General features: G+C 42.0%; 1 pseudogene; it reads right to left on the bottom strand.

Moving 5' to 3' along the window:
* Window positions 1-2,066: 2,066 nt before the first annotated feature.
* Window positions 2,067-11,291, bottom strand: LOC147962512 (uncharacterized; annotated as a pseudogene).
* Window positions 11,292-13,411: the final 2,120 nt, after the last annotated feature.

Raw genomic sequence — 13,411 nt, forward strand, 5'->3', positions numbered from 1 at the left:
GGTTGTTTTCTTCCCGAAGGCTAAAGAAGGCTATATGTGTTTGCATATGGGACAAAATGTCATGAGAATGGTGGAACTTACCAACCGAATATATATATGTCTTCCTCACTTTCTCATTTGCTTGATAACGTAAGAGAAAATTTTCAAAGAGTGTAAGTTGTCAAGATTAAATTTGTTTGGGATCTTATATGCTTTGGTTATAACATATGCACGGTGTCTTGTATACTTAAATAGTTGCAACCCACTACATATTTTTTTCTCTTCATGCAACTATGCCACATCACTAAATCATGCATGTGGTCATAAGTTATAATTTGTGCACTCGTCTATTCATGCAACCATGCCACCTCGTTAACCATGCATGTTAATTTGCTCCGCTTATTATTGCGTGGGAATAGGCGGTCATGTTGCACATTTTTGTAGCATAACCTACATACATTTGTACATTGTACGCTTGGAGCAAATATATGCAGGTCATGTTACACATTTTTGGTTAAAAATGGGACCATGTTTGACTTCAGTCCAATAGATTCTTTTTATACAACATTTTTCACATGCTTCATAAACTTTATTGTTTTCAAAATAAATCCCAAGAGCCTTTTTTGGCAACAATTTTAGTTTTTTTAGCATCTATTTATGCATATGTTTTTACCAAGGTCCCCGCAGCAACACGCGGGGCATCATCTAGTTTATAGAACCGGTGAGCCTAACTATTCAAATAAATAAATACATCCGTACGCATCAATATAAGTTGTCATTTATTCACATCCAAGTAATTGACAACCATGACAGTACTCATCAAACATCATAATTGTGGTCTGTACTTTATTGTCTTGTAACATAAGAGTTTTCTAGATGGCTTTCTACTCTCATTTGTGTTTACTTACCATTTTCCTTATCAAGCTAATTTTATGTCAATGCCATTTTTTACAATGTTAAATATCTATACTAACCACATTCGCAAAAAATGTACTTACCACATCTAGAAATGTTTCTTATCCGTGGTTGGTCGCTTACTCGATAAATATGATCAGAATATATTTTTCTCGACAGGACTATTGTGTAACTTCGACACGTAGTATCCAAGAAACATGTCAAATTCGCGTAGGTGGCATGCCATTAGCGTTGTCTCTGGTATCAAATCAAGATCGTGCAACTATGCATTACCAGTGCCGAGGTAAGAATCGTGGAAGCCCCATTTTCTGATATTTTAAGTTGGTTAATTAGGGGTTCATGGGGTGTGAAAGGACACAAACAACTCAAAGTAGCCAGGTATTTGTTATGGTATATACAATGTTCGGACTTTTCTCTGAATCGCACGTATATCGCACTTGCATCTGAGCAAAAGAGAGACACAATGAATGAAGTATATGCGGTGGTTACTTGCGAGGAAAATTGCGTCAAGTATGCGATCTTTTTATTTAGGGTGATCAAGTAGTAGGATGAACTTTATGTTAGGGGTTTAATTTTTCGTAATGTTTAGGTGTTTAAATGTTTAAAATAATCTATGTAATGTGCTTTAGAAAACATTGTTTGCATGTTCGAATGTGCCCTATTTTAGGGCACCTATTGGAGTTGGAAGTTTTTTATGACCCAAAAAGCATTTAAGTCTCGCAAATTTTTCTCCATGCACATTTTGGTGCCCAAAAAGATGGCACCTATTGGATATGCTCTTACAATCTCTTGCACACACAAGCATATTAACACACATTATGCGTGCTCACTTATCTCTTTTTTCTATCTATCTCACCCCACTCTCTCACTCACAAACCACCAGTTACACAACATGACAGACACACTCCACTGATCCGCCCATATACTCTCTCACACACACACATGCACAAATGCACTCCTTCACGTGTTTCACATGGAAAGTTGCATACTCTATCCCTCAATTGACATCTCTTTTCTAGTCAAAAGTCAAGCACAAAAGATAGAACAATCTAGCCACCAAAAGCACATATACTAAATAGCATCCAACTGATAAAAATTTATTTGAGAAATAAAAACCAAATGACTGAAAAATTGGAAAACACAAGAAAATATACATAGAACAAGAGACATACCTAAGAAGATATTCGCAAACATAGGACATGAACATGAGGGTGCTGGGAACATGCATCTTTCCCTTCCTTTTTAAGCCCCTCATGTTTCTATTTGTTTTCTCTATCGTCTCTGCCATCAGGGTCTGAAGTGACCACAAGCCAAACAAAATAGTCAAATTTTTATATGAAAACGAATAAGAGACCTTCTCCACAATTGGGGCCCAGATGGACACACTGAGGTCCGAGTCAGCATCAACACCGAGCTTCTATTGTGTAAGCAGTGGAGTCTCGATGCCGATGCCCTCACATTGCCTTCATAGACACCAATATCAAGCTCCTACAATGACGTTCAGCAGACTAATACATCTTTTGCAAAACAATATGTGTTCACCTTGGGCACACATAGGCATGGGCAGTGGTCGACCATGGTGGAAAGATCGAGGATGGCGGAGTGGTAGCATTGGAGAGACAACCTCTCAAGGGTCAAGAATTCATATTCCGACACCTATGTGAAGTAGATGGAGCACAATCACATCTCACTCGACATGGTGCGAGGAAAGAATGGCATCTCAACAGTAAACTATTCATTGTAGTTGTTAATAAGAACGAGCTCCTATGGAAATACCGTGCCGCAACGCTGAGAAGGGAGAAAATTGAGCTCCGTCGGTAGTTTGTCCCCCATAATAAATGCCGAGTTTGATGCCTAGGTGGGACACTGTAAGTACGAGCACCACGACCGCTTCTATTGTGGTGAGCACCTCTTTGAGCATGCCAGAGCTAACCCCATGGAAGGTGACCCTGAGCACTCGTAGCTATGCGCACTAGTTGAGAAAGGTGTTGATGTCGACAATGTTTCTGGAGAGACACAACCTCTCGAGTGTAGGGAGGAGCTGGCTGTCCGGCAGCGCCGTTGGCTGGATGCGGAGAAAATGCGTGTCCATCTTGATGGAGGTGGCGCGGCAGAAGGAAGGCATGGCAAGTCCCATGCGACGGACTGGCTTGCTAATATAAGACCAGGGCCGGAAGAAGACGAGCTCCTCCCACGAGAGCTGCGTGGAGTAGAGCAGGAACTTCTTGGTGTTGACATCATCACACTTTGCCGCCTCCAGCGGCACACTCCTCGCGAGAAGGATGTCGAGGACTGATATGACTATTATTATTTTTCCTCATAACATTTTAGGCTATAGGTATAATTATTTTTCCTCATATAATTTTACGCTTTGACGAGTTAATTATGTGTACATACCATACATACCATTTTTTACTGTGTTAAATTTGTGTGCCTACCCTTTTATTACAAAATGTACTTACCACATTATTTACCAATCCCCGACAATGTGTTGCGAGGATCGAAAGTCACATTGGTCGATACATCAATGACGCATAGCTTGATGAGGAACTCTTCAAAGAACTTGTCTGGCACAACCACCACCATCGAAGTTTGCGCGAGAAACTTGAAAAAAGTGAGTTTTTTTGCACGACACACAAATATTCGTGCGACCAAACGGAGGACGCTTCACAAAGATGGCTTCAAGATAGCATTGGGCCATAAGTTGCATTAAGGACTTTGTCCCGGACCATGCCTACGAAGAATGGATGGGGAAACATTCGGTTCTTTAAGTCATGTGATTAGGATTGGAGAGAGAGAGAGAGATAGAAAGAGAGGGTGTAGCGACCCGACCCAAAATGTATCGAAGTCTCTGTGCTTAAGTGTCATCCCTGGATCGGTATGCTGACACACACAGTACTCGAGGAATTATAACAGAGTTCAATCACACTTTATTACATCGAGGTTCTCAAAAGAGTATTTATTACAATAATATGGCCAAAGGCCATCTCAATAAAAATAACTGCGGAATCATTTAAGGTAAATGAGTCCATCCAACTCCACGGCAAACTGAGTGCAGAACAACGACCTATCGCACCTTTAATCCTCGTCGGAAAAGTCTGCAACATGAGACATTGCAGCCGTGTAGGTCAGCACATGGAATATGCTGGCAATTTCACACCATATAATAATAATAAATGAAAAGACTATCTCTATATGCAAAATTAGCTGGTGGAGGCTCTAAGTTTAATTTTTGCATAAAGCCAATTTTACCCTACAACAAAGGAATAATTTTTTTATTATTTACTACTAAATTAAAATGCCATTATTGAGAAGGTTCCTCCAACTCAATCCCAAAAATTCCCAAGTTATTAGTAACCCAATAATTTCATTAAAAAGAGTGATGAGATCAACCAATAATTCACTTCTAGATACTCAAGATGTCCGTAACCGGGGACACGTCTAATCATGATTAGTTTGTACACTCTGCAGAGGTTTGCGCACTTTTCCCCACAAGACTCGACCACCTCCATGATCGGAAGATCGAGACATAGCCTTTCTGAAGTATTTCCTCCAAACCCTGGGTAGACCGGTACACCTACTTTCCCCTACATTAGCTAGTCTACCACGGAAAGAGGTCGCACAACTTACTCAACTATGCCAGAGCCTATAATGGCTTGTGGCTGCACACGAAAGTTTCTAGGCATGAAATATCTTATGATCCCTTTGAGCCTGGGTGGCGGACCTAGGGTAATCACACGGGTACTCCGGGATTCCCCTTGGGCAAGCACTGGTTTCTCCAGGTGCCCCAAACAATCCACCCAGATGTGTATTAAAGTTGCCACCTTAGGTTATCCCAAAAATTATTAACTCTCGCAACTTGCATGGATCACACATACCAATCCCCGTCTACGAGCATGGCTAAGAAATATATGATATAACGAATATTCCCGGGGTGATCAAAGGTCATAGGTTCCTACCACATGAACTACATAGCATAACCACATGTTTCCAACCCTACTCATGCAATCTTTCAGGGTTAAACTAATGCATAGTAAAAACTGGGTATTAAAAATTATGATCAAAGTGTGAACTTTCCTTGCTGACGTTCGTTGAACTGTAAAGATTCGTAGTATCAAGCTTCGCACTCTGGATGATCTAGCGTAAGCAAGCAATAACATACATAAGCATACAAGCAAAGATCCAAAAAAACAAATGAAAGACTTCGAAAAACTCCAAAACATCCAAATAAAGTTTCTGTACAGAACGTAATTTTTACAGCAACAAAAATAAATGGTTTTGGTTTTAACAGAAAGTACACATTACGAGCTTCGATTTGCAAAAGAATCACCTAAAACGGAGTTACGAAACTCGAGATATGGCCTAACGAAGTTTGAATTCAGATATGTTTGAATTAAAATTTGAAAATTTTCAAAAATATTTTTCATTTGGTTCTTTGGATAGATGGGATTTCTATGAACTAGTAGGAAAAAGAATCAACTAAATCGGATCTATAGACTAAAAGATATACAAGAAACAAGAATTGGTATAGAATCTGAGATTGAAAAAAATACTGGAAAAAGAGAAAATTTTGGCCTGGGTGTTCACCGTACTTGTCATCGGAGACGAGGAAGAAGGCGACTCTGGTGTTCTTCGGCAAAGTATGCATGCGGGACGGTGTAGAGGACGATGAGGTGAACCACTTAAACAAGTTGTGGTGGTAGATTGCTTCCTATACACACGGTGAAAGGTCGCCGGAATTCGCGAACTCCGGCGAGCAATTGGAGAGGTTAGAGAGAAGGAAAAAGTCCAGAAGGAGAGGACTTCGGACGAGGGGCGAGAGGGGCTCCTAGGGGTGCTTTATATAGAGCTTGGGGAGGTCAGAATTCGAGCAGACAATGGAGTATAATGGTGGCTGTTTCTCTGCCTCGTAATGGCCATTACAGGCGACTCCAAGGCGCACTGAGGAGGGCAAAGGGTCGATGGAGGCGAGGGGATTTTGTTCAGAGCGGTTTTGGAGCGAGGGAGAGTAGGGGAGGGGGTGGGGCTCTAGGGTGGGGAGAAAACGTGATGTTGCGTGTGTGCGTGCAGTAACGTACTGGAGGTTGAAGACGACCTCTTGTCATGAAGAAGGCTGGACCTTCCTTGGGCCTTGGCTGCCCATGTTTTTTTAAACGTTTTTTTACAGAAGCACTTTAGGGCTACAAAATACAATAAAATAACTCTTAAAAATCCCAGAAAAAATCACATATATATGGTCTTATATATGACCTTGTGAACATTTATCCGGCCTAAAATGCAAGTTTTCAAAAATAAACTTTTTGCTAAACTAATAAAATAAAGTGCAAATAAAACCCAACAAATATATTTTGGTTCCAAATTCATTTTCCAATATTTTCCTTCTATTATTGAAGAAGTCATTTTATCTTCTCTCTTTATATTTTTTTTATATATAATGGAAATGAATTTTTTTTGTGAAACCAAATTTGATCCAAACTCCCAACTTCAAACAAATTCAAAATTGGTTTTTAGGGAAACTTCCAACTCTCTCGTTTGGTCCTTGAGTTGCTCAAAGTTCCTTGGATCAAAAATCAAATAAAACAAATGGGGCAAAAATGCATAAATCATGGATGCATATGAATGATCTATTATAAACATCCAAATTGAAAATTGGGATGTTACAAAGCTACACCCCTTAAGATGAATCTCGCCCTCGAGATTCGGGTTGGCTAGCAAAAAGGTGTGGGTGGTCCTGTCGGAGGTCTTCTTCTCGTTCCCAGGTGGCTTCTTCCTCGGTATGATGACTCCACTGAACCTTGCAAAACTTGATGACCTTGCTGCGGGTAACCCTGCTTGCAGTCTCGAGAATCTTGATGGGCTTCTCCTCATAGGTCAGATCACTATCCAACTGTATGGCCTCCAGTGGCACTGTATCTCTCAAAGGAATATCGGCCATCTCCGCATGGCACTTCTTCAACTGGGAAACGTGAAACGCATCATGAACTCCTAACAAGGCTTCTGGTAGTTCCAACTTGTAGGCAACTTCACCCATGCGTTCTAAAGCTCTGTACGGCCCCACAAACTGTGGTGCTAACTTTCCTTTGACTCCAAATCATTTAACTCCTCGAAGTGGCGACACACGCAGAGATGCTCTATCTCCGACTTCATAGGTTACCTCCTTGCGTTTAGTATCGGCATAACTCTTCTGTCTGGATTGGGCTACCTTGAGTCTGTCGCGGATCAGCTTGACTTTTTCCTCTGAATCTCTAATTAAATCTAGTCCGAATAATTTACGGTCTCCAACTTCATCCCACATCAATGGTGTCCTGCACCTCCTTCCGTACAAAGCTTCAAAAGGGGCCATTTTCAAACTAGCTTGATAGTTGTTGTTATATGAGAACTCTGCGTAAGGAAAATTATCATCCCAACTAGATCCATAATCTAGCGCACAAGCTCTCAACATGTCCTCCAGAATCTGATTGACTCTCTCGGTCTGCCCATCTGTCTGTGGATGAAAAGCTGTACTGAACTCCAGCCTGGTACCCAAATTTTCATGTAACTGATGCCAAAACTTTGAGGTAAATTGCGTTCCTCTATCTGATACGATGGTCCTCGGAACTCCATGCAGACATACGATTCTGGTCATGTATATCTTGGCTAATTTAGCACTTGTATATGTGGTTTTTACAGGGATGAAATGAGCTACCTTAGTCAAGCGATCAACCACTACCCAAATAGAATCATAGCCTGATCGGGTCCTGGGTAATCTTGTAATGAAGTCCATGCCAAGCTTGTCCCACTTCCAATCTGGTATCGGCAAAGGCTGAAGTAATCCTGTTGGTTTTTGGTGCTCTGCCTTAACCCTCTGACATACGTCACATACTGCGACATACTCGGCAATATCCTTTTTCATACCTGTCCACCAGAAACTTTCCTTCAAGTCCAAATACATCTTGGTGTTGCCCGGTTGTGTTGAATAAGGCGAATCATGAGCCTCCTGAAGAATCAATTTCCTGATCTCTGGGTCAGTTGGCACGTAAATACGCTGCTCAAACCATAAGGTTCCATGTTCATCCTCACGAAATCCTTCTGCCTTTCCTTGGTTCATCCTTCCCTTTATCTCCGCAATACCTTTGTCTAACTTCTGGGCTTCTCGGATCTTTCCCAACAAAGTGGACTAAATTTCCATTGCGGCAACAAAACCTCGTGGTACTATCTCCAATCGAATATCTCTGAGATCATCAATTAACTCCTGAGGTAATCCTCCTGCTGTGAGGGTATTAACATAGCTCTTGCGGCTCAATGCATCTGCCACAACATTGGCCTTTCCTTGGTGATAGTGCAATTTCATGTCATAATCCTTTACGAGCTCCAACCATCTTCTCTGCCTGAGGTTCAAATCCTTCTGCGTGAAGATGTATTTCAAACTCTTGTGATCCGTGTAAACATCACACCTATTTCCAATAAGAAAATGTCTCCAGGTCTTGAGTGCGTGCACTACGGCTGCTAACTCCAAATCATGTGTGGCATAATTCCGCTCATGAGGTCGAAGCTGACGTGAGGCATATGAAACAACTCTTCCTTCTTGCATAAGAACACCTCCAAGTCCCTGACGAGAAGCGTCACAATATACTTGGAAATCCTTGCGTATATTCAGAAGAATTAGCACTGGGGCTGTGACCAAACGTTTCTTCAGCTCCTGGAAACTAGCCTCACATTCCTTAGTCCAATTAAACTTGGTGTCTTTCTTCAATAATTCTGTCATGGGCTTCGTGATCTTGGAGAAATTCTCAATAAATCTCCGGTAATATCCTGCGAGTCCAAGAAAACTGTGAATCTCTCCGACTGAGGTGGGTGCCTTCCATTCAGTGACGGCTTCAACCTTTCAGGGGTCTACTGCTATTCATTCTCCTGATATAACATGTCCGAGAAATCCAACTTCCTTCAACCAGAATTCGCACTTGCTGAACTTTGCGTATAACTGATGTTCCCTGAGCTTCTCAAGAACCAAGCGCAAATGTTCCTTTTGCTCTTCTTCATTCTTCGAGTAAATCAATATGTCATCAATGAATACCACAACAAACTTATCCAAGAACTCCATGAATACCTTATTCACCATACTCATGAAATAGGCAGGGGCATTTGTCAAACCAAAAGACATGATTGTGTACTCATAAAGCCCATATCTCGTGGTAAAGGCTGTCTTGGCTATATCCTGTTCTCGAATCTTCAGCTGATGATATCCTGATCGAAGATCGATCTTAGAGAAAACTTTTGCTCCTTGTAGCTGCTCAAACAAATCATTGATCATTGGCAGAGGGTACTTGTTCTTGATCCTCACCTCATTCAGCGCACGATAATCTACCACCATTCTCAAGGATCCATCCTTCTTGTCAACTAGAAGCACCGGGGCTCCCCAAGGTGATGAACTCGGTCGAATATAACCTTTCTCCAATAATTCCTTAATCTGCTTCTTAATTTCCTCCAGATCATTTGCGGGCATCCGGTACGGTCTCTTGGATATTGGTCCGGTGCGTGGTAACAATTCGATCAAAAACTCTATGTCCCGATCCGGTGGCATGCCGGGCAATTCCTCGAGGAATACATCGGGATAATCCTTCACAACTAGTACTTCCTCCTGAACAACTCCCAAAAGAGAATTCACTTGAGTCCTTCTTGGTGTATGCCTCGACACATACTTGATCCATTTCCCCTCTAGGGTGGTGAGAAGAATCGACTTACGGGCACAATCAATATTCCCTTCATACTTGGATAACCAGCCCATGCCTAGAATTACATCCAATCCTTGTGATTCTAGGATGATGAGGTCTGTAGGGAAAACATGTCTCCCTATGGTCAATGGCAACTGAAAACATCCCCGACTAGCCATATACTCTGCTCCTGGGGAACTCACTAACATAGGTGACTTAAGGGCTATGGTCGGCAACTTAAACTTATCCACAAACCCCCTTGATATGAATGAATGTGATGCACCAGTGTCAAAAAGAACAAGGGTTGTAAATGAATTAATCAAGAACTTACCAACAACGGCATCAGGCTGGTCATAAACTTCCTCCACATTGACATGGTTCACCTGACCTCTGGTGAAAGGATTGGGCTTCTTTCCAGAGCTTCCATTTCCATTCACGTTCTTCGCCTCGGGACACTCGGTGGCGTAGTGTCCGGTCTTCCCACACTTGAAGCAGGTAATGTGGCTCAGATCGTTCTTTGCCGGTGTAGCGGGGTTGGACTGATGCTGATTGTTGTTTCCTCCGTTCCCATTGCCATTCCTATGGCCATTATGGTTGTGTCCATTCCCTCCATGATGTGAATGTCCTCCATGGTTATGGTGAGTGTGTCTATTATACTTGCCAGATCCTGGTCCATCATTTCCCGAGTACGGGGTATAGCGGGGCTTCTGCTGAACTCCAGAGTTGTACTTTCCCTGTCCGTACTTCCTCTTGCGATTCTCCACCTGCTGCTGCTTGCCTTCCAGAATGAGAGCCTTGTCGACCAACTCTTGATAATTGTTAAAGGTAGCCACGGTCAACTGAAGTCCCAAATCATCATTTAGTCCCTCCAGAAATTTCTCCTGCTTAGCAGCATCATCAGCCACGTCTCCGGGAGCATACCTGGATAACTTGCTGAATTCCTCCACATAATCACCAACAGAACGATTTCCTTGGCGTAAGTTGCGGAATTCACGCTTCTTCAGACTCATAGCTCCGGCTGAAACATGTGCGGTACGGAACGCCTGCTGGAACTGATCCCAAGTCACATTGGCTATGGGGAATGTGGTGGTGTAATTCTCCCACCACGAAGCTGCTGGTCCATCCAGTTGATGCGCGGCAAAGCGCACCTTCTCAGCGTTAGTGCATCCTGCGGTGGTCAGCTCTCTTCCGATCTTGCGAAGCCAGTCATCTGCAACGATCGGCTCCGTGCTGCTAGAGAACACTGGTGGGTTTAACCTCAGGAAACGGGTAAGGTTGTCGACCGGGGGTGGTGGCGGTGGGTTGTTGTTGTTCTGGTTCTGATTCTGGATGAGTAGTTGCATGAGGGCATTCTGGTTCTGGATCAACTGGGTAAGTTTCGGTGGGAATTCCGGGTCACGTCTTGGAGGCATCTGTTAGGTTTAGAGTGGATGAGAAATTAGAATAGAATAAGGGCCTAATGAGAGAAATCACTACCCATATGCTTATGATAGCAAGAAAATTTCAAATCAAGCAATTCACACAGATCACACCACACAAGCAAAAACCTACAGGTAAGGTCATATCCACAAGAGATATGATCTCTTCATACTTCCGCAATCATTTCTTGGACTCAACTTGGTAGTGGTGGTCTGAACTAAATCTTCTCAAATCAAAGTCAACTCTAGCTTCTTCTTCTTCGTCGTCAATGATGTCTTCATAGGTCATGGTCTCATCGGGCTGAGCAACTTGGAGTTGGTGATGGGGTTCAACAACTATTTTATTGAAGTAGAGAAGAGATAGAAATGAATAGAGAAGAGTATAGACCAACGGATATTTAAGGAAGTCATAAAATAGAGTTTTCTTCCTATGGCTTTCCATTTCCTAGTGGTCGCATCCTACAGTCAGCGTGTGCTCTGATACCATCTTGTAGCGACCCGACCCAAAATGGATCGAAGTCTCTGTGCTTAAGTGTCATCCCTGGACCGGTATGCTGACACACACAGTACTCGAAGAATTATAACAGAGTTCAATCACACTTTATTACATCGAGGTTCTCAAAAGAGTATTTATTACAATAATATGGCCAAAGGCCATCTCAATAAAAATAACTGTGGAAGCATTGAAGGTAAATGAGTCCATCCAACTCCACGGCAAACTGAGTGCAGAACAACAACCTATCGCACCTTTAATCCTCGTCGGAAAAGTCTGCAACATGAGACGTTGCAGCCGTGTAGGTCAGCACATAGAATATGCTGGCAATTTCACACCATAGAATAATAATAAATGAAAAGACTATCTCTATATGCAAATTTAGCTGGTGGAGGCTCCAAGTATAATTTTTGCATAAAGCCAATTTTACCCTACAACAAAGGAATAATTTTTTATTATTCACTATTAAATTAAAATGCCATTATTGAGAAGGTTCCTCCAACTCAATCCCAAAAATTCCCAAGTTATTAGTAACCCAATAATTTCATTAAAAAGAGTGATGAGATCAACCAATAATTCACTTCTAGATACTCAAGATGTCCGTAACCGGGGACACGGCTAATCATGATTAGTTTGTACACTCTGCAGAGGTTTGCGCACTTTTCCCCACAAGACTCGACCACCTCCATGATCGGAAGATCGAGACATAGCCTTTCTGAAGTATTTCCTCCAAACCCTGGGTAGACCGGCACACCTACTTTCCCCTACATTAGCTAGTCTACCACGGAAAGAGGTCACACAACTTACTCAACTATGCCAGAGCCTATAATGGCTTGTGGCTGCACACGAAAGTTTCTAGGCATGAAATATCTTATGATCCCTTTGAGCCTGGGTGGCGGACCTAGGGTAATCACAAGGGTACTCCGGGATTCCCCTTGGGCAAGCACTGGTTTCTCCAGATGCCCCAAACAATCCACCCAGATGTGTATTAAAGTTGCCACCTTAGGTTATCCCAAAAATTATTGACTCTCGCAACTTGCATGGATCACACATACCAATCCCCATCTACGAGCATGGCTAAGCAATATATGATATAACGAATATTCCCGGGGTGATCAAAGGTCATAGGTTCCTACCACATGAACTACATAGCATAACCACATGTTTCCAACCCTACTCATGCAATCTTTGAGGGTTAAACTAATGCATAGTAAAAACTGGGTATTAAAAATTATGATCAAAGTGTGAACTTTCCTTGCTGACGTTCGTTGAACTGTAAAGATTCGTAGTAGCAAGCTTCGCACTCCGGATGATCTAGCGTAAGCAAGCAATAACATACATAAGCATACAAGCAAAGATCCAAAAAAACAAATGAAAGGCTTCGAAAAACTCCAAAACATCCAAATAAAGTTTTTGTACAGAACATAATTTTTACAGCAACAAAAATAAATGGTTTTGGTTTTAACAGAAAGTACATGTTACGTGCTTCGATTTGCAAAAGAATCACCTAAAACGGAGTTACGAAACTCGAGATACGGCCTAACGAAGTTTGAATTCAGATATGTTTGAATTAAAATTTGAAAATTTTCAAAAATATTTTTCGTTTGGTTCTTTGGATAGATGGGATTTCTATGAACTAGTAGGAAAAAGAATCAACTAAATCGGATCTATAGACTAAAAGATATACAAGAAACAAGAATTGGTATAGAATCTGAGATTGAAAAAAATACTGGAAAAAAGAGAAAATTTTGGCCTGGGTGTTCACCGTACTTGTCGTCGGAGACGAGGAAGAAGGCGACTCCAGTGTGCTTCGGCGAAGTATGCGTGCGGGACGGTGTAGAGGACGATGAGGTGAACCACTTAAACAAGTTGTGGTGGTAGATTGCTTCCTATACACACGGTGAAAGGTCGCCGGA

The sequence above is a fragment of the Triticum urartu genome, chromosome 7A, assembly GCF_056163025.1.
Source record: "Triticum urartu cultivar PI428250 chromosome 7A, HENAU_Tu73, whole genome shotgun sequence".
Classification (NCBI taxonomy): Eukaryota; Viridiplantae; Streptophyta; class Magnoliopsida; order Poales; family Poaceae; genus Triticum; species Triticum urartu.